The sequence below is a fragment of the Magnolia sinica genome, chromosome 8, assembly GCF_029962835.1.
Source record: "Magnolia sinica isolate HGM2019 chromosome 8, MsV1, whole genome shotgun sequence".
Lineage (NCBI taxonomy): Eukaryota > Viridiplantae > Streptophyta > Magnoliopsida > Magnoliales > Magnoliaceae > Magnolia > Magnolia sinica.
Genome location: NC_080580.1, coordinates 19,075,614 through 19,098,256, shown reverse-complemented (window position 1 = coordinate 19,098,256; position 22,643 = coordinate 19,075,614). Strand labels below are relative to the sequence as shown.

General features: G+C 40.9%; 1 long non-coding RNA gene across 1 annotated transcript in view; it reads left to right on the top strand.

Moving 5' to 3' along the window:
* Positions 1 to 218: 218 nt before the first annotated feature.
* LOC131253885 (uncharacterized) overlaps positions 219 to 22,643 on the top strand; it is a 54,593-nt gene continuing 32,168 nt past the window's right edge. Inside the window, exon 1 of the long non-coding RNA XR_009175330.1 lies at positions 219 to 496. This is a non-coding gene — a long non-coding RNA (uncharacterized LOC131253885). The remainder of the gene's footprint in view (positions 497 to 22,643) is intronic.

The window sequence follows — 22,643 nt, the reverse complement described above, 5'->3', positions numbered from 1 at the left end:
AGTTTTATTTTGGCATTGTCCTATTCACCCCCCCCCCCCCCCCCCCCAGGACATATAGCTAGGCCATTTCAAACCCAAACTACGTAAATCCATTCAAACATAAACTACATTCATCCAAACATAAACTACATCCATTCAAACATAAAAAATATTATCCACATCACATTCATCCACGCATAAATACATATAAGTTTAACATCATAAATAAAATACAAAAAATTATTCATAGCCTATTTCCTGGTGGGGCTTACAAAATTCAGTGTGGTGAGCACATCGCCGACTGTGCACACACACCTAGGTCCTTACTCATGCCTTCATGGTAGATTCAAAATAGTTTCAATACAAGGTCACGAGTTCAAGTACCTATTGTGGCCGTAAGCAACTCTAGTTTGTGAGTGTGTGTTAAAAGAAAAAGAAAGAAAGAAAATGCTAATTTATCTTTTAGGTTGAGCCTAATGGTACTTGGTGATTTCTCATCAGGTAGAAATTATTATTAGTTGTTTTTAGAAGGGTGAGATTAGGCTACTTATAATTATATTAACATGATAAAATGTTGTACGTGAGCAGACACTACAAAATAAACAATCCTATAGAAAAAAACAAATGAAAAGAGAGAGAACATATGAGAGGTGATCCTTATCTCCTTTGATGGATTCAAGCTGCATATGCCCTACCCAACTTCCTGTAAGGAGAAGTTATATAGGTCTTGGAATAATGTTGGTGACAAATCCAACTTGTCTATTAATATTATTATATTGTGTTAGGACATGACTCTAAAAATGAGATAAATCCAAATCTCAAATAATCTATGTTATAAGAGATAGTGGAGATGGAAATATATGCATTATGATGCTTGAGTTCAAGTATGCTTGCCAACAAAGTAAGATTTTCTTGTTTGTTGCCATGTGATTGGGCTACATTATTACATCAATCGGGTTCGGGAACGGGTTTAGGTTTTGGTTTTCAAGTTTAGGTTTAGGTTTAGGTTAGGGAGTTGAGATTAGGGTTGGGTGTAGGTTTAGGTTTAGGGATTTGAGAATACATTTAGGTTTTAGGTTTAGGTTTAGGTTTTAGGTTATAAGTTTAGGTGTAGGTTTAGGTTTTACATTTAGGTTATAGGTTATAAGTTTAGGTTATAAGTTAAGGTTTAGGTTATAGGTTTTGGTTTAGGTTAAGATTATAGGTTTAGGTTTAGGTTTAGGTTAAGTTTTAGGTTATAGGTTTAGGTTAAGGTTTAGGTTTAGGTTATAGGTTATAGCTTTAGGGAATTGAGAGTAGGTTAACGTTTAGGTTTAGGAAGTTGGGTTCGGGTTCGGGATTGGGTTTAGGTTTTGGTTTTCAAGTTTAGGTTTAGGTTTAGGTTAGGGAGTTGAGATTAGGATTAGGTGTAGGTTTAGGTTTAGGGATTTGAGAATACATTTAGGTTTTAGGTTTAGGTTTAAGTTTTAGGTTTATGTTTAGGTTATAGGTTTAGGTTTAGGTTATAGGTATAGGTTTGGGTTATAAGTGTAGGTTATAGGTTTAGGTTTAGGTTAGGTTATAGGTTAAGGTTTAGGGAATTGAGTTTAGGTTGTAGGTTATAGGTTTAGGTTATAGGTTATATGTTATAGGTTAAGGTTTAGGTTATAAGTTAAGGTTTAGGTTTATGTTATAGGTTTAGGTTTAGGTTATAGGTTTTGGGATTTAAGAATAGGTTTAAGTTATAAGTATTGGTTTAGGTTAATGTTGTAGGTTATAGGTTTAGGTTATAAGTTTATGTTAATGTTGTAGGTTATAGGTTTAGGTTATAGGTTTAAGTTTAGGTTTAGGGATTTGAGAATACATTTAGGTTTTAGGTTTAGGTTTAGGTTTTACGTTTAGGTTAAGGTTATAGGTTTAAGTTATAGGTTTATGTTCAGGTTATAAGTGTAGGTTATAGGTTTAGGTTTAGGTTAGGTTATTGGTTAAGGTTTAGGGAATTGAGTTTATGTTATATGTTATAGGTTTAGGTTATAAGTTATAGGCTATATGTTAAGGTTTAGGTTTAGGTTAAGGTTTACATTTAGGTTATAGGTTTTGGGATTTGAGAATAAGTTTAGGTTATAAGTATAGGTTTAGGTTAATGTTGTAGGTTATAAGTTTAGGTTATAAGTTTTTGTTAATGTTGTAGGTTATAGGTTTAGGTTTAAGGATTTGAGAATACATTTAGGTTTTAGGTTTAGGTTTAGATTTTACGTTTAGGTTAAGGTTACAGGTTTAGGTTATAAGTATAGGTTATAGGTTTAGGTTTATGTTAGGTTATAGGTTAAGGTTTAGGGAATTGAGTTTAGGTTATAGGTTTTCGGATTTGAGAATAGGTTTAGGTTATAGGTATAAGTTTAGGTTAATGTTGTAGGTTATAGGTTTGGTTATAGGTTTATGTTAATGTTGTAGGTTATAGGTTTAGGTTTAGGTTATAGGTTATAGCTTTAGGGAATTGAGAATAGGTTAAGGTTTAGGTTTAGTAAATCGGGTTCGGGTTCGGGTTCGGGTTTAGGTTTGGATATTCAAGTTTAGGTTTAGGTTAAGGAGTTGAGATTAGGATTAGGTGTAGGTTTAGGCTTAGGGATTTGAGAATACTTTTAGGTTTTAGGTTTAGGTTTAGGTTTAGGTTTTAAGTTTAGGTTAAGGTTATAGGTTTAGGTTTTAGGTTATAGGTTTAGGAAATCGGGTTCAGGTTTAGGCTTGGGTTTTAAAGTTTAGGTTTAGGTTTAGGTTAGGGAATTGAGATTAGGATTAGGTGTAGGTTTAGGTTTAGGGTTTTGAGAATACATTTAGGTTTTAGGTTTAGGTTTAGGTTTTAGGTTATAGGATTAGGTTTAGGTTTTAGGTTTAGGTTATGGTTAGGTTATAAGTTATAACTTTAGGTTATATGTTATAGGTACATGTTAAGGTTTAGGTTATACATTTTGGTTTAGGTTAAGGTCATAGGTTTAGGTTTAGGTCATAGGTTTAGGTTTAGGTTATAAGTGTAGGTTATAGGTTTAGGTTTAGCTTAGGTTATAGGTTAAGGTTTAGGGAATTGAGTTTAGGTTTAGGTTAAGGTTATCGGTTAAAGTTATAAGTTAAGGTTAAGGTTATAGGTTTATGTTTAGGTTTAGGTTTAGGAATTCGGGTTTGGGTTTAGGTTATATGTTTAGGTTTAGGTGTCGGTTTAAGTTTAGGTTATAGGTTTAGGTTTAGGCTAAGGGTTTAGGGATTCAGATTCGGGTTCGGGATCGAGTTTAAGTTTGGGTTTTCAAGTTTAGGTTTAGGTTTAGGTTAGGGAGTTGAGATTAGGATTAGGTGTTGGTTTAAGTTTATGGATTTGAGAATACATTTAGGTTTTAGGTTTAGGTTTAAGTTTTAGGTTATAGGTTATAGGTTTAGGTTTAGGTTTAAGTTTAGGAATTCAGGTTCATGTTATATGTTTGGATTTAGGTGTAGGTTTAAGTTAAGTGAATTAAGTTTAGGTTATAGGTTTAGGAATTTGAGAATAGGTTTAGGTTAAAGGTTTAAGTTTGGGTTTAGGTTATAGGTTATAGGTTTATGTTATAGGTTTAGGTTAAGGTTATACATTTAGGTTTGGGTTTAGGTTATAGGTTTAGGTTAAGGTTTAAGTTGTAAGTTACGGTTAAGCTCCTTTCAAATTACATAAAATTAACTCGAGCATAAATGAAGATTTTCATAAACATGGGCCTGCTCCTACAAATTCGAGCTAATACATAAACACGGCCTGTCCAAATCACCAGGCCATTCCAATGCTGTCCATAAGAAATGGACAGCTTTATCATGGTCATAACAGCAGTTCCCACCTTTCAGAGACCTCCACTCAACATCTGGATAGCTCCAATGCACATCCGGTTCTGCTCTAACAAATTCGAGCTAATACATAAACACGGCATGTCCTAATGGCCAGGCCATTCCAATGTTGTCCATAGAAAATGGATAGCTTCATCATGGTCATAACAGCGGTTCCCACCTTTGAGGGATCCCCACTCAACATCTAGATAGCTCCGATGCAGATTTGGGTCTGCTCCATCAAATGGGTAACTAATTATCTAACTTACAAATCACAATCATAAGTCGCAACTATAAACTAATAAGTCACAATAATAAAGGGTATTATAAGGACATGTAATGCAGCAATCATCTCACCAGTATTCATACTACCTCCATAACTAATTTCTTCCTTCATTCCCATAAACATAATACAATGAAAAGAACTAAATATACTTACCAGTATTCATATTACCTCCACAACATAAACATGTGTTATGCAGCAATCATCGTATAATAAAGAATTCGACAAAACCGGAACAAGGTATTATTATATCTAGCAACTTAAAAACAACATAAAAGGTAAGTAAAGCAAGAAACATCCATAGGAAGATATTGAGGGGAATGACATGAATGGTGATAGCTTGATCTACATGTATATGTGTTTGGTTTGATGATACCACCTATGTTTCATTATTTTCATGGCCTAAAAAACATCCATAGGAGTATCAGAGTTCTTCTCATTTTATTCAGGATTGAAGCTGGAAAGGGTAATTTGACCATGTACAAGGTTTGAAGTGGAATTTTCAATTTTTGAGGATTTAAGAGAGAGTGCCTTACATCCTCATGGTCCATCAGTTTTGACAGCTCATTTTAGGGCATGATCTCATCCAAACACCATTAAAAACTCCATGTGGGCCACAAAATTATTGGATCAAGCTAATATTTGTGTGGTCCCTGCATTTAAGTCCTTGTGACTTTATAAACAGGTCGCATGGCAAATAAATGTTCTAGTGGCCCCAAGAAGTTTTTAATGGTACATATTCAAAGGGTCCAAGAGAGTGGATTGCCTTGTGATAGGTCCCTAGTGATTTGATTGGGCCGTATGCCTCTGCAATGAGTGGGCCTGACTGAATATGTACTTGAACAAAAAACTTTCAAATTAAACTGTTCACATTACTGAGGGCTTAGAATATTAAGAACAAGTCAAGCGACCATACACATTCAGGTGATGTCAATGATAATGACAACAATGATGTTAGCATTTGTATGTATGCATGAACCAGTATGTACCTCAAGAAGTCCATGATGATTTGGAATTTGTCTTGAATTCGTTGCATGTAAACAACTTGATATCAGTCCCAAAGAGATAGCGGCTGACCATTGTTTGTGCTCATGTTCATACTGAAACAACCATTTAAACAGAAACTGTGATGTAGTAGATGTTACTGCATGGGCTGATGGAGGCAAAATCTAATGATACCAATAGATGCTAAATGAAATGAGTACGAAGAACTCATTAGTTTTAAAACTAGGTAGAGAAATAAATTAAAAGCTAAGACATTACAATAATCTCTGACCAACAGAGAGAAACATCATCCATTTAAATGAAGGAAAGGGCAGCAAACGAGACATTTAACTCAATAGATTGTGGCTGAGGACAATTGACTAAAGTGCGGTTTTTTCGTTTCTTTCCAAATGGCCCAGAAGATAGCCACAAAACAGAGATTCCAAATGATCTCATGCTTCCAACCACAACTATCTAATTAATTAATGCAGCATCGACGAAGCCACCTTCAACTGTTGAAGCACCATCACCATATTGCTGCCTCAAGTAGACAGTGGATTAACAGATGGCTAGTGTCTTCAACATCCCTTAGACGCAAACAACACCCATTAACCAAGATCACAATCTATCATCAAAATACAGTCTAGGCCCACTAACCATGTAAAAATGATGGATCTAGGTGGAGCTTTCGAGTTCGAAATATAACTAGCTGGGGCTTCAGGAGCTCATACATTCCAAAATTCTTGATATTTGTTGCAAGCACAACCACCCTTAACAACTCCAATGCAATAAGAAGCATAAGATATTAACCCCAACCAAAAATAAAAATAAAAATCAATATACAAATCCCAAAAACACATGCACATTAATCAAATGGCAACATTTGGATGCAAAAGTGAATTGAATTGCAAACATGATTACGCTAATCCAGCATTCAGAGCAGAACAAATTAATATAAAATTAGAAAATCTTAATGAAGAAAATGAGAAAAATAAATTGCATTTAATCAATATATGCAACGAGAATCATCAAAAGAGAAAAATAAATTGCATTTAATCAATATATGCAATTAGAATCATCAAACATTGTGAAATTCGCCACAAACACAATATGTGATTTCAATTGAAGGTGACCCGTGATGACACTAATCCATGTGCTATAGGGCGCGATCACCACTTTCTTTTACACAATAGTGCCATGTCGATCCAGATCGTTCAAATAATGGGCCGACCATTTTGTTGCTCGGTGCCTGTTTAAAACTTGGCCTATACCAAGATCTGACTGCCTATCAATTGCATCACTTGGAATGAGATATGGTCCTATGGATCTGACAAATCCAAACATGCATTCATTGTTTGTACAAAGCTTTTACATAATAATTAAAAAAACATTTAATCTCAGATTCAAGTCACAGTAATAAGAACATCAACAAAACCTAAAAATGTAAGGGAGAGGGAACCTTTGAAGCAGAAGAAGCCTCAATGTTAGGGGCAGTGAGGGCGAGTGTAAGACCCGTATCCTAGACCATACCGTTTCGTAGGCTTCTGCGATCCTCCTAGTCGAATCTCGGCAACTCGTGATCTATTATCGACGTTTACATGTGATCCTGAGTCGTGTTCCGTATATTAGAGTTAGCTCAACTCAAAACTTCTATCCTTGCGACCGCGTCGTTGCCGCGGTTCCAACGCCGCATCTCGCTTGCCGAGGCAATACCCAGGCCGGGAGATGTGGGCCCACATTCAGTTAGAGGAAAATGCTACGCTTTGCAAAACCTAAGAGAAATGTTCCATCAATCACCTCACATATCAAGTACAACATCCCATCCCCAAGTACCAACACCCATCCCTAAAGTCAACTCTCCCCCTTACATGTCAAGTACACATCACTCCATCACTCACCATCCCTCTCTCCCATCACCTCTCTCTCTCTCTCATTCTCTCTCTCTCCATTTTTTCAAGCAACCCCCATGAGAGGTGGATGTCCATGAGAGCTCCATGAGAGAAGCTTGGCATGGCCCACTCCCTACCACCCGATCCCACCCTCCAAAATCAATCTTAACCGTTGAATCTTGTTCCCTTGAAGCTCTAGAATGCGTTGGTGGAAGAAGGAAGAAGAACATCCTACGGTGGGTGTATTTATGATTTAATTTATGTGATTTTGATGATTTAAGGGCCCACATATGGTGGGACCCATCATGATGTATGCCTTGTAACATGGAGGAGCTCATAGTGGTGGAGCTCCTCCCATCTCCACCGATCTCTCTCTTTTTCTCTATCTCTCTCTCTCTTTTGTGATGGGTGTGGCCCACTTGATCCACGTCATGTAGCCGCATGGACCACACGCTGATGTATGTATTCTAAATCCACCCCGTCCATGCATTGGACATGGGGTCCACCTTGATTTAGTGTGGGGCAACCCACCCTTCTGTGAACCCAACCGTGATACATATCTTCCATCCACACTGTCCAATGCTTTGGACGGTGCTGAACACCGTGAGAAGGTGTTGTGGTGCCCCCACTATGATGTATTAGTTTCATCCACACCGTTCAGATCATCTGGACGGTGTTGGACCTATTTGGGATGGTGCAGCCTTAGCTGCTATTTGACTTCAGCAACTCCGTGGACCCCATCTTGGTATATGTGTGTTGAATCCATACCGTCCATCTCTAAATCATCTAAGATCCAAAGTTCATGTGGGCTACACCATAGCAATAATAGTGATGATGATGCCATTTTTAAAATCCCCAGGCCCACTGCAATGTTATTTGTCACTCGGCCTGAGGGCTGTGGGACCCACCTTGATCTGCACGTGTGGCACACCTCACCATCCAACAAGAAGGACGGTGGGTCCCACCATATCCAAACCGTCCATCAGGGACGTCCAGAGCATGGATGGTCTGATATATATTATTATATTATATACATGATAATATATTATTATATTATATATACATGATAATATATTATTATATATATGTATGGGTGGTGGCCCCACTTGGGACCTACCTTGATGTAAGTATCTTATCCCACCATCCATATTTGGATGGTGGTAGGTGCAGCACACCCTGATGTATGTGTATCCACACCGTCCATTTGACGTGTGTTGGGTGGGCCACCATGATGTGTGGGTTTGATCCACACCATCTAGGCGACTGGACGATGGGACCCCCACCTTGATGTATGTTTTGGATCCACACCCCATGCGTGGGGACTTCTATGATGTATGTTTTATAGCCACGTGGTCCATCTGTGCGGGACCGTCTTGCTGACATGCTGTAGCTCAGCACGTGGGAGCCACCATGATGATGTACGTGTCTCATCCCTGCCATCCATGTGGACATGGGGCCCATGTAATGTATATCCAAACTATCTATCTGTGGGCCCTACCACCCACTTAATTGCTGTTTAACGTTAGCAGCTTTGTGGGTTCCACATGAGGTAGGTGTATTCTTACATCGTCCATCGGTGCTGGACGCACCTGTTATATGCATGCTATCCACCACTGTCCAGCAAGGGATGGTGGGGCCCTGATATGATGTATGTGCTTTGTCCACGTGTCCAGCATCTGGATGGTGGACCACCTTGATATGTGTATTATTATCCACACCGTCCAGAGAGTTTGGACAGTGCTGGTAATGTTTAGACGGTGCTGGACAATGTTCGGACAGTGTTGATGTACATGGACCATGTTTAGATAGTGCTGATCACATTAGTGAGCCATGTACCCATATGATAGTGTACATTGATACGCATGTTGCACTTGCTACTATTGAAATGATTTTAGATGTAATCCAAGCTCCCACTGTCCATTCATGTGACCTTCACGTGATGTACGTGTTTGATCTGAGCTGTCCTTGTCATGCAGCCCACTTTGATGTACATGAAGCCCATGAGTAAAGCCCACATTGATGTATATATGGCCCACGTGCAAAGGCTCACTGTGATGTGTTTGTCATCTTTAGTGAGGCCCAATGTGATGTATATGTGGCCCACTTGATGTGTATATGGTCCTTATGTGAGGTCATGGGCCCACTATATATGTATTTGGCCCTATGAAGGTCTCTTTTTAGGAGCAATGATGGTTAAATGGTCACATTGATGGGCAATGAGGGTTTAATGTCTACATTATGACCTTCCTTAGGCCTTGTTAGACCAATTATCAAGGCTAATTTGATTGTCAAGGCTGATTGTATAGGCCGATTCCGATTGTCGAGGCCAAGTATCGAGGCCGATTTCGATTTGTCGAGGACGATTGTATAGGCCGATTCCGATTGTCGAGGCTGATTATCGAGGCCGATTCCAATTGTCGAGGCCGAGTATCGAGGCCAATTTCGATTATCGAGGTCAAGTATCGAGGCCAATTTCGATTTGTCGAGGCTGATTGTATAGGCCGATTTCGATTGTTAACATCGATTATCAAGGCCGATTCCGATTGTTGAGGCCGATTATATAGGCCGATTCCGATTGTCAAGACTGAGTATTGAGGCTGGTTCTGATTTGTCGAGGTCGATTGTATAGGCCGATTCTGATTGTCGAGGTTAATTATATAGGTCGATTCTGATTGTCGAGGCCAAGTATCAAAGCTGATTCCGATTTATCGAGGCCAATTGTATAGGCCGATTATGATTGTTGAGGCCGATTATCGAGGCTGATTTCGATTGTCAAGGCCGAGTATCGAGGCTAATTTCAATTTGTCGAGGCTGATTGTATAGACCGATTCTGATTGTCCAAGCTGATTATCGAGGCCGATTGTATAGGCCGATTCTGATTGTCGAGGCCAATTATATAGGCTGATTCTGATTATCGAGGCCAATTATTGATCGATTCCGATTGTTGCCGATTCTGATTATCGATCGAGGTCGATTATCATGGCCGATTACCGATTTTAATTGTTGTGGCCGATTGCTGATTTCAATTTTTATGGTGGATTGCCGATTCCGATTATCGAGGCTGATTCTGATTCCTATTTGTCGAGGCCGATCCCGATTGTCGAGGCCAATTGACGAGGCCCAATGTGAGTTATATGCGGCCCGTATTTGAGGCGCATTATAATGTGCATTCGCCCCATGTTTGGGGCCCAATGTGAGTTATATGTAGCCCATATTTGAGGCCCATTGTGATGTGCATTCGCCCCATGTTTGAGGCCCAATGTGATGTATATGCAGCCCATATTTGAGGCCCATTGTGATGTGCATTCGGCCCACGTTTGAGGCCCAATGCGATGTATATGCAGCCCATATTTGAGGCTATTTTGATGTGTATTTAGCTCGTGTTTAAGGCCTAATGTGATGTATATGAGGCCTATGTGATGAGGCCCATTGTGGTGCATTTGAGGGCCAGGCGATGAAGCCCATTGTGATGTATATTAGGCCCATGTGAGAGGCCCATCGTGATGTGTATTAAGCTCTTAAGTGAGACCCATGGTGTTGAATATTAGGCTCTTATGTGAGGCCATGGGTCCACTATATGTTAGGCTTTATGAGGGCTATTCCTTGGGGGCAATGTTGGTTAAATGTCCACATTGTCGAGGCCAAATATTAATGCCGGTTATTGATATCGATTATTAGTATATGACAACATAGCATCATGATACATGTCCATACACATCATTTGCATGTTTATTATGAGATGTGACTAATCATTGCATACGTCATAGTGCAGATGATTTATGGGGCTCCTTGATAGGTGGAGTTATCCCACATGAGCGCACGATCTGCACAAGATTGATGCATGATTAGACTACATGACTCATGTATCTTGCATTGTGTAAACGTGATTACTATACACCCTAGCGACATCAGGGTTGTGACCTCCACAGGCATGTCATGGATGACTAGATGGGACACCAGAAATGTTTGGTTCGAGCATTTGGGCACTTTGGATGTCCATGGGTGAAAGTCCCTAAACCTCCGAGGCCAGGAGACGCCCTAACGTCGAGACCAAGTAGATACATGAGCGCTCGAGTGCCAACAACCAGGAGGCTGCGTCTCTCACTGTGTCGTGGTCGGTTGGGAGGGGGTGTGGCCTTACCTGCCCGAGAGCAGGGGGCATAGTTAGGTTGAATTTGACCAGTTTGTGAATGGGTCCACTATCGACATGCCGGGTAGATATTAGCTGACTACTAGCCAGGCGGATAGTGAGGTCTCTTCCACTTGCATGGTCGCGCGTCAGTAGGCGGCAGTTTACATGTAGGTGTACTAGACCCCGGTGATGATCCCAGAGATGAACTGTACTGATATGTGGAGTTATTGAGCAGGAGTTGCATACTCATTCCTTCATTTATTCATTCACTATCCACTCGGGTTGATGGTGCACAACTATTTGTTACGTGTACCTTCGCAATGACCAAGATTTTGGTTGGCGCACGCTACTAACTTGAGGTCAAGAGTTTACCACATTGAGTCTGACTATCCAAATTTAGGTATGAGACTGGTTTGGATAGAAGTCCCTTGTGGTAGACCCCTTAGCCTGCGATACTACGTACTATCATCTCGACTTCACTCCAGCTTAGTCATTTCATTTACACTGCATATTACATTATACCCGTAGCATTTAGCATTTTGGGTTGCCAGGTTTCTGCACTAATATGGCCGTTAGCATTCATTCCTTGCATCGTATAGCCTTAGTACGGCTGATGGCACTCATAATCTTATTAGTATATTTCTGCTTACTCTGATATCGTATGATTTATGATCTTGTCAGTATTTCTGCCTACTCTGATAATTCATAATCTTGCCAGTATTTTCGACATTATATGATTATTACATTGTCTTTGTGTGCTTGGCACTTACCTTATGCACACACTCTCACCACCCACTAAGCTTTCTATACGCTTATGCACAATAGATGCGTGCAGGCGGCGTTAGGTTGCAACAGCGATGAGCTTGGAGCATGCAGCGGACCTTTGGAGCTTTGATTTTCGACATTTGTAGTTCCCTTTTAGCATTGTATTCAAATGATTATATTAGTGGATATTTGATGATGATGTTGTCTTTGTGATCTGGGTAAACTTGTGGTTATGCTTCTTACGAGATAAATGTACGTTGGAAAATCCTCCTTGTAGGATCCCAGGATCAGAATCTGGCGTATGAGCACTGAGAGCCGAGAATGGAGTACTACGAAGGCTGTCGGCACCTAATTCGGCGATCGGGATTCCTGTGAGTCTGATCTCCGGGTTTGGGGTGTGACAGCGAGGGAGAATCGATGGAGGCAGTGTTGTTGAAGATCCAATGCTGTTGAAGGAGGAGTGAGGGCACGGGAGCTCGAGAGAGGGAGAGGGAGACGGCGAGGGCACTGACGGTGGGAACGGAGAGAGAGAGAGAGAGAGAGAGAGAGAGGAATATGAGAGAATGAAATAAGGAATGGAATGAGTGAGAGAGAGAGAGAGAGAGAGAGAGAGAGAAATGAGGGGAAGATTTGAGCGCGGCTCTGTTTTGAGCGCACGCCCAATTTGGGCATAGGGCCATGGACGGTCCTCTCAGGGGCTTTATGGGGCCCACCATGATGTATTTGCTTAATCCATTCTGTTCATTAATTTTACTAAAATATTTTAGTTCCTAATCCCAAAAATAAAGTATATTGAATTCCCAAGTGGACCACACCATAGGAAGCACATGTGATTTAATCTCCGTGTTTCCTACCGTGTGGTCCACTTTAGCCTTCTATCTAGCTGATTTTTAGTTTCATGCCCTATAACAATATTTCAAAATAGATGGATGGCTTAGATAGAACACATATTTTTTAAGGCCATGTTTCAAAATAGTTTCATGCTCACCATTTTTTATGTGGAGCCCACTTAATTTTTTTTATCAAACTGATCTTATTGTTCTCCCTATGTGACCAAATCAACGGCTTGGATGACAAATAAACTCTATGGTGGGCCAATGTCACGTGGGATATTGGGCCTCACAGCGTATATAGGTATTGGCCCCACCTTGGCCCATTCCATTGATAGTCGTGGGGTCCATGGACACCATTAAAAACTTCTTAGGGTCCAATCACACGGATTAGATACTAACAGGTTGAGTAGTGAGTTGGCTACTGAAGTAACGTCACCAAGTTCTGTGGGCCCATTATGATGTATGTGCTGTATCCACACCATCCATACATTTTAAGATATAGTGAAGGCATGAAGACAAAAAGCGGTAGTGGACCCCACCACAGAAAACAGTGGGAGAGTGATTCCCACCGTTGAAACTATCCTAAGGCCCACCATAATGTTTATTTGAAATCCAACCTATTCAAAAGTTAAAAAATACATTAAATAAGGGAAAACACAAATATCATCTTAATATAAAACTTTTGTTGCCTTTAAAATTTTTAATGGTGGCCATCATTGTCCCACTGCTTTTTGTGCTGCGATCCACTGGAGCTTTGGATTTAACTCGTTCTTTCGATATTGCCCTAAAATGATCTCTCCAAATGGATGGAAGGTGTGGATATAAAACATACATCATGGTGGGGCCCAAAAATGAGAGTATATAAATATCAAGTGGACCACACCACATGAAAACAATAGTGATTGGATATCCATCATTAAAATCCTCGTAAGGCCCACTTTACTATTTATTTGACATCCAATCTGTTTATTAGGTCATACATGCCTAGATGAAGGGGAAAAACAAAAATCATCTCGATCCAAAATTTTTATGGCCCCCAAAATGTTTTTAATGGTTAACGTTCATTCAACACTATTTCCTGTAATGTGGTCCATTTCAAATTTTATTTTATTTTAATCAAAAAATTTCAAAAACGCCGATTTTTTCCGACGATTTTTGTATTTCATCGCTAAAAGACACTTTACCGATGATTATTTTCTAATGATGGGCATGACTCGAACTGAGTCACATTGCAGGTGACTTCTATTTAAGTTGTCCAATATTTATCTCATACTAATCTAAATATCTATTATCAATTCAAATATCATACTTAGATCCTATTTTCATGCCACCTAAAGATGAATTCATATCATTTTGGATCGGCAAAAATTTCATCGGTAAAAGCGCTATTTCTTGTAGTGCATAAATAATTTAAATAACTTATGATCTAAATACTTCATTTTTTTTAAAAAAGAAATTTTATTTATTTTTTGTATAATAAATTAATTTAACTTTATAACTAAGTAAGAATTATTATTCTAAGAATTTTGCTAACCTAAAGTTAGCATGGCAACCAAACCTTTTAAACAGCATACTACGTGACCTATTGCCAATCTAGATGAAAAGTGCTTCAGTTATACAACTAGGAGCAAGCCATGGTATAAGAATTATACCAATCGATTAATCTTGACTCTTTAAATGCGGCTAATTTGTTTTAACCATATGTCATTTAAGAGTTGTAAATCACAAGGTTAAAATCATCAAATCAAAGTGTTACTTTAGATTCCTGAGAAATAGAAAGTGTGTCAACTAGATATTTCGATATGATGATTGGACTTATTTTATTTCATCAACCAATCTTAATTGTCCACTTTATGTTATTGATCGGGTGCTTAGAATCACTTGATTGGCATGATTTTGCATTATGGCTTGCTTTTAGCCATGTAAATAAATGAACGGTTTGGATAACAATAGGTCACTTGTATATCAAATTGAGGGTAATGATCAGTAAAATAGAGTGAATGGACCAGACATGTAAAATGGGTCAAATATTCTGGTCAAAATTGTGACCTAACTTATTGACACCATGAGAACCTAAGAATTAATGTTAGTAGGTTTTGTGGTGCCCATCATGATGTGTGTCAAACATCAACACCGTGCATTTGATGTGTCCCCTTTAGCTTATAAGATATCTCAAAAATCATCCATATACGAAACTCGGGTGGGCCATACCATCTAAAACTATGTGAAGACATCTAAAAAAATATAAAAGTACTTGGTGGGGCTCACATGAGTTTTGAATGCGGCTAAAACTAGGTCTGACCCCTCATCCAAGTGAGACACACATAGTGAGTGGGTTAGATATGTGAATCACATTTAGGCAGGCCCAATATATGATTATGAAAGTTTTACAGAAACCCCTCTCCACTATATTATGTGGTGTGGCCTACCCAAGTCATGGATTGACTTTATTTTTAAGCTCTTGGCCCACCCAAGTCATGGATTGACATTCTTCATACCATTCAATGCTTTTCTCGGATCATAGAAGTTTTGGATCAAGCTAATGTTTGTGTTTTTCCTTCATTCATATCTTTTTGATATTATGAACATGCTGGATGACAAATAAACATTGCTATGGGCCCAAGGAAGGTATCAATAGTGGAAATCATTATTCCACACTGATTTGTGTCGCATGGTCCACTTGAGTTTTGGATTTACCGAAAATTTGGGATTAACCCACACCGTTCATCCATTTTTTGAGATCATTTTATAGAATTATCCAAAAAATGAATCATATCCAAAGATTAAATGGACCACACCACAAATAAGGGGAATGGATTGACTACTCCCCCTACACCATCCAATGGCTGGTGGTTGGTGCTATGTGGGCCCACCATGATGTATGTATTTAATCCATGTCGTCCATTTATTTTTAAAGATCATCTTATGGCATGAGACCAAAAATGAGGCATATCATAATCTAAAATGGACCACATTACAAGAAATAGTGTTGAATGAGCATCAACCATTTAAAACATTCTGGGGGCCATAAAAGTTTTGGATTGAGATGATTTTTGTTTTTCCCCTTTATCTAGGCCTGTATGACCTAATAAACAGATTGGATGCCAAATAAACAGTACAGTGTACGAGGATCTTAGTGATGGATATCCAATCACTATTGTTTTCATGTAGTGTGGTCCACCTAATATTTATATACCTCTCATTTTTAGGCCCCACTATAATGTATGTTTTATATCCACACCTTCCATACATTTGGAGAGATAATTTTAGGGCAATATCCAAAGATAAATCCAAAGCTCCAATGGACCCCAACATAGAAGACAGTGGGGACAGTGACACCCACCATTAAAGACTTCTAAAGGCCATGAAAGTTTTAGATCAAGCGGATACTTGTGTTTTACCTTATTTCATCTCTTTTTTAACTTTTGAATAGGCTGGATTTCAAATAAAAATTATGGTGGGCCTTAGGATAGTTTCAACGGTGGGAATCACTCTCCTCACTGTTTTCTGTGGTGAGGTCCACTACATCTTTTTATCCGCCTCATTATTTAGCTCATGCCCTAAAATAATATCTCAAAATGGATGGACGGTGTGGATACAACACATACATCATAGTGGGGCCCATAGAACTTGGTGACGTCACTTCAGAAGCCAACTCACTACTCAACCTGTATCTAAGCCGCGCCTCTCTCTCTCTCTCTCTCTCTCTCTCTCTCTCTCTCTTTCTCTCTCTGTCTCGCACCCTCTCCCTCCTCTCGCTCTCTATCTCTCTCTTCCTCTCTCTCTGATCTCTCCACCCTGTCCTCTCTTAGTCTCTCTCGCAACCTCTTTCTCTCTCTCTCTCTCTCTCTCTCTCTCTCTCTCTCTCTCTCTCTCTCCTCGGAGCTCGAAAACCAGATTGGAGATCTCTTAGCTCAACTCTCTCAATCTGTCTCCTCAAAGCTTGAAAACCGGATTGGGGCTCCAACTCAAACCCTCCTCTCGTTCTCTTCCTCTCACCTCGAAAGGTAAAAACCCTAACCCATGACCCAAGCACACACCGAAAAAATGAAGGTGGGCCCTAATCCCATTTTGAATTTGGGAATTTTGGTACCCTAATCCCAAATTGAATTTGGTGGTTTTGAAATTGGGGATTTGGGTACCCAACTCCCACTTCGAATTTGGGGATTATGGTACCTGTCACGCCCCAAACTCAGAAACCGGGCTCATAAAATTCTCGATCGCTGAATCCAGTGTCGACAGCCTCCGCAGTACCCCATTCTCGGCTCCCAGCGCTCATTCGCCAGGTTTCGATCTTGGGATGCTATGAGGAGGATTTTCAACATCAGTTTGATTTATAATAAGCATAACCAAAGGCATAACCCATAAACAATAACCAAAAACTCCATTACATTTCCACTATGATAAAAAAACTTTATAAATACAATGAGCATAAAGGGAAATACAATGATAATGGACAAAAGCTCCAAGATGATCTGCTATGTGCTCCTGCCTCAGCGCTGCTGCGTTCTAATGACACTTGCATGCAACGATCATTCATAAACTTATGGAAAGCTTAGAGGATGGTGTAAGTGTGTGCACAAGGTAGTAATACAATTATGCAGTATCAGAGTAATGCGGAATATGCAGATGAATCTATGAATATCATTAGCCGTACCAAGCGTATTCGATGCAGGGCATGAATGATATCGGCTATACTTAGGCCATGCGATGCAAGATGCAACTCAAGCATACAAATCCTCATCTGAGTCCACATGTCGATACAGTTTAAATCTGGAATATCACTGAGGTCTAGTACACTCCAAACCAGATTGCCACCCCATCGCGCACAATAAGGTGAGTGGAAGAGATCTCACTATCCGCCTACCAATATCGGGCTCGGCTCATCGATAGCGGACCCATTCCTCGAGCTAGTCAAACTTAGCCTAGCTTTGCCCCCTCCTCTCGGGTGGGTAAGGCCGCACCCCCTTCCAACCGACCACGACACAGTGGAAAGCGCAGCCTTTTAGTAATCGACACTCGGCGCTCATGTATCCACTTGGTCTAGACGTTGGAGAAACCTCCTGGTATCATAAGGGTTTAGGGACTTTCACCCAGGGATATTATAGCACCCTATGTAGATCAAGATTTTCAGTATCCAATCTTGCCATCCACGATACGCCTATGAAGGCTATAGCCTTGATGTCGCTAGGGTATACAGTAACCATGTCACACAATGTGAAATGCATGAATCACACTATCCAGTCATGCAACAATCCTGCGCATATCATGCGCTCATGTAGGGCAACACCGCCTATCCGAGAGCCCCTAAACAATCTTCCCGAAGGCATATGCTATGATCAGTCACTTCTCATATCAAGCATACATATGATACGTATGGTCATGAATCATGGAACTATACTAAACATGTTATATGGTGATAGATGCTATTTATAACGAAGATGGACCTAGACGGCCTACAAGTGTGGTCCTAACAATGGGCCCTAGGGAAAATTATAATGCGGACATGTAACTAACATTATTCTTACAATGTGGACATCAAACCAACATTGTTCCCAAGGCACGACCGTCATAAACATCAATACACCAACCATGGTAGAGTCACACATTGTAATGAACTTGTGTACATCCAATTGGGCCTCGACCCATAGGCCTTAGCTACAGTCAATGGGCCGCATAACATGGGCCTTATGTATATCAGGTGGGCCTTAATAGATGGGCCATAACTATATCAAGATGGGTCTAATCATATGGGCCTCATATATATTAAGGTGGGCCTCAACGACGGGCCTCGTATATCACATCGGCCTAACCAACTGGGCCCCAAGTACATCACATTGGGCTTAGTCAAATGGGCCCAATGTATATCAAATCGGGCCCACCCTTATGTATTTGAGAACCGACATATTCATAAGTTATCAAAGAGATAGATGAAATGAAAATAATTATTAACTTAATTGGAAACTACCGTGGTCCTTAGGAGTTTGAACGGTGGATGTCATTGTCCACTATTTCGATGGCGGGGGCCCATTTGAATTTTAATATTGAACTATTCTTTACCTCATACCATAAATGATATCTCAAAATGGTTGGATGGTATGGATACAACACATGCATCATGCATGATGGGTCCCACCGTCCAAATAGTGAACGGTGTACATAAACATATGCATCATGGGGGCTACAGAACTTGCTGATGTTGACGCACCGGCCATGCAGCTGGTATGAGGTACCCCATCCAATCCGTTCTCCTGCTGGTGGGTCCCACCGTCCCATCCTATTGAATGGTGGATATAACACATGTATCATGATAGTGTGGTCCACGTCCCACGTTAGACGTACACAACAGCCATATAGTTGTTGTACATTATAGCCACAACTGCTTAGGAAGGCAGAGGTGGGTCCAACATAGGGCCCACCCACATGCATGTATATAATACATATATTATATAATATAAACATAGCCGCTATTGTGCAGCTTTATATATTCACATATATATATAAATTATATATTATAAAGTAGTTGCTGCTGTGCAGCTTTATGCCTTAAAAAGGGAACATAGGTGGGTCCCACATAGGGCCCACCCTTCTCAGCTACTATATGATATCATATAATATTATAATATAATATATAATATATTATATCATATATTAATATAATATAATATAATATATTAATATTATATTAAATATTATGCAACGTCCAGGCCATGGACAGCCTGGACATGCGTATTCATCAAGGGAGGGCCCCACACATGGGGTGGGTCCCACTGTCCAGGGATGGTAGAGACCTCACACACACCACGGTGTGGCCCACCAAATGGATGGACAGCATAGGTGGGTCCCATGGACCCCACGCCTGCTGACACTTCACTGTTGCCACCGCCACTAGGGATGGATGCCAAGACCTCAGCATTGAAATGAGGTATCTTTCACATAGTCTACCACGTGAGCTATGGGGGCCCACCATTGAAATGAGGTACCTCCATTCAGTCTGCCAGTGAGCTATGGATTTGGGAGGAGGGCCCCACCTAGATGTGGCCCCACTGTTAGAGGTGGTGGATAGTTTGGATGAAACACACATCAAGTTGTGGTCCATTAACAGGGTGGAGGATGTGGATGGGTCCTATGGACCCTACTGTTAGCACACTCCACTGTTAGCACGCGCCCTAACAGTTGACACTTCAATGTCAGCCACACCCTCCTTCATTTGCGGCTAGCTCCCCTAGATGGACCGTGTGGATGAACACTTCATCACGGTGGGTCACACATGGCCCACCTATTTTGGATTAGCCTGATTTTTGGTGTTTTGCCCATGGCACGTACCAGCCATGAAAACAGTGGGGTCCACATCAATTGATGGCGTGGATCATGCATCAAGTGGGCCATAGGCCATCATACATAAAAAAATAATGGGGGGGGGGAGAGAGAGAGAGAGAGAGAGAGAACGGAGAAGGTGGAGGGGCCCCGCCACTATGGCCCCTCTTTGATACAAAGCCTACATCAAGGTGGGTCCCACCACAAGTGGGCCCTTAAATCATAAAACAAATAAATAAGTGGAGATCTAAGATCACCCATCGCCTTCTTCTTGCTCCCTTGGCTTCCTTTGCTCCTTAGCTTTGATCCTAACGGAGGAGATGGAGTTTGGATGGTTGAGATGGGAGATGAGAGGGGAGGAAGTGGGCCACACACAAAGTTCTCATGGAATGTAGAAATGGCTTGGACATGTGAGGCTTTCTCTTGCTTGGGAAAAAATGAGTTGAGAAAAGAGAGGGTTGTAAAGAGAGAGGGATGAGTGATGGATGTGTAAGAAACTTTTTGACTTTTGTGGTAAATGGTGTAAGAAAGGTATGAGTTTGTAAGAAACTTTTGACTTTAGGGGTTGCTTGGGGAAGGGTGAGAGGTGATGTGTACTTGACATGTACTTGACATGACGGGATAGATTGATTGATTGATTGATGTGACATATTGTAGAGATTCTCTCAAAATTTACACCCGCGGCATTTTTCTTACACCAAACGCTGGCCCACATCTCCTGGCCAAAGTATTGGATCGGTGCACGAGACGCGGCATCGGAACTGCGGCGACGGTGTGGTCGCAAGGGTAAAAGTCTCGGTTTGAATCAATTCAGGTTGACAGCGTGTGACTCAAGATCATGCGCAAATACCAGTTAAGGGTCGAAGGTTGCCGAAATTTGACCGGAAAGACAGCGAAAGTCTACAGCATGGTACAGTCTAGGATACGGGGCTTACAGCTCTCCCCTCCTAATAAAAATTTCATTCTTGAAATTTACACAATCATCGCAACTAGTCATGACTCATGAGGGAGAAGAAACATAACATCACTATATAAAATCAGAGATAACATACAAAATATAATACATGATCAATCATCAAAGAGATGGGGATAGCGCTCTCGAATCTCAGCCTCGCGCTCCCAAGAAACCTCCTCAACAGAATGGTGACCCCACTGAACCTTCACCAACGAAATGACCTTGGTCCGGAGGACCTACTCTTTTCGATCAAGGATACAGACCGGCTGCTCAATATGGGAAGCATCCTTATGAACCTCTAACGATTGTCAATTAATAACAGGAACGATGTCTGACCCACACTTCCTCAACATAGAGACATAAAAAACATTATGAACGGTAGACAACTGAGATGGCAAGGCAAGCCGATAGGCCACGGCACCAATGCGCCCAGTGATCTCAAAAGATCCTATGAATTTCGAGGTAAACTTGCCCTTCGCTCCAAATCGAATTACGCCCTTCATGGGTGAGACCTTGAGATACACATGGTCCTATACATCAAACTCCAAGGGACGTCGTCGACGATCAGCAAAACTCTTCTGTCGACTCTGAGCGGTGCGCATCCTCTACTTGATGATATCGATAGCCTCTGATGTCTCCTGCACAAGCTTGGGACCTAGGAGACGGTGCTCCCCAACCTCGGTCCAACAACTCGGTGATCTGCATGGTTTGCCATATAGTGCCTCAAAAGGAGCTATGTCGATGGTCGCCTGATAGCTATTGTTGTATGCGACCTCAGCCAATCACAGATGCTCATCCCAGCTACCCCCGAATCAATCACGCAGGCCCGAAACATATTCTTAAGGATCTGGTTGACCATCTCAGTCCGGCCATCGGTCTTTGGATGGTACGCAGTGCTGAGCTTCAAATCAGTCCCCATCGCTCTGTAGAAGCTCCCTTAAAACTGAGACGTGAACCTTGAGTCTTGGTTAGAAACGATCGAGATTGGAACGCTATGTAGTTTCATAATATCCTCGGTGAATAATCTTGCAAGTCGGTCTAAAGGACAAGTCGCACGAATCGGAAGAAAATGCACCGACTTCGTCAGACGATCAATGACAACCTAGATGGTGTCATGACCGCGCTGAGTCCTCGACAAGCTCATAATGAAATATGTCGACACGTGCTCCCACTTTCACATTGGAACACTCAATGGCTACAATAGACCAGGGGATTTCTGATGATCGACCTTGACACACTGACACATGTCACACTCGGCCACAAAACTGGCGATCTGGCACTTTATCCCCACCCAAAAATACTGTCATCTTATGTCACTATACATCTTTGTCGAGCCAGGGTGGATAGAAAATCACGATCGATGTGCCTCAGTCATAAGATCTCTACGTAACTTAGGAATATCCGAGACACATAATCGGCCTCTGAAGTGAAGTCCATCGTCAGAACCAATCTGTCAATCTGCCTGACTCTTAGATGCTGCCTCTGCTCGGTAATCCTGTAATGACTCGTCTTTCTGCTGAGCCTTGATTACCCTCGCAACAAGAGAGGGTTGAATTGATAGGCTCGATAACTGTACCATAGAAGACTACAAACCAAACTCGAAGTCATACTCTGCTATATCCTCAAGCATCCGCCACTCCTGAATCATCATATGCACCAGCAGGTTGCATGATTGACGACTGAGGGC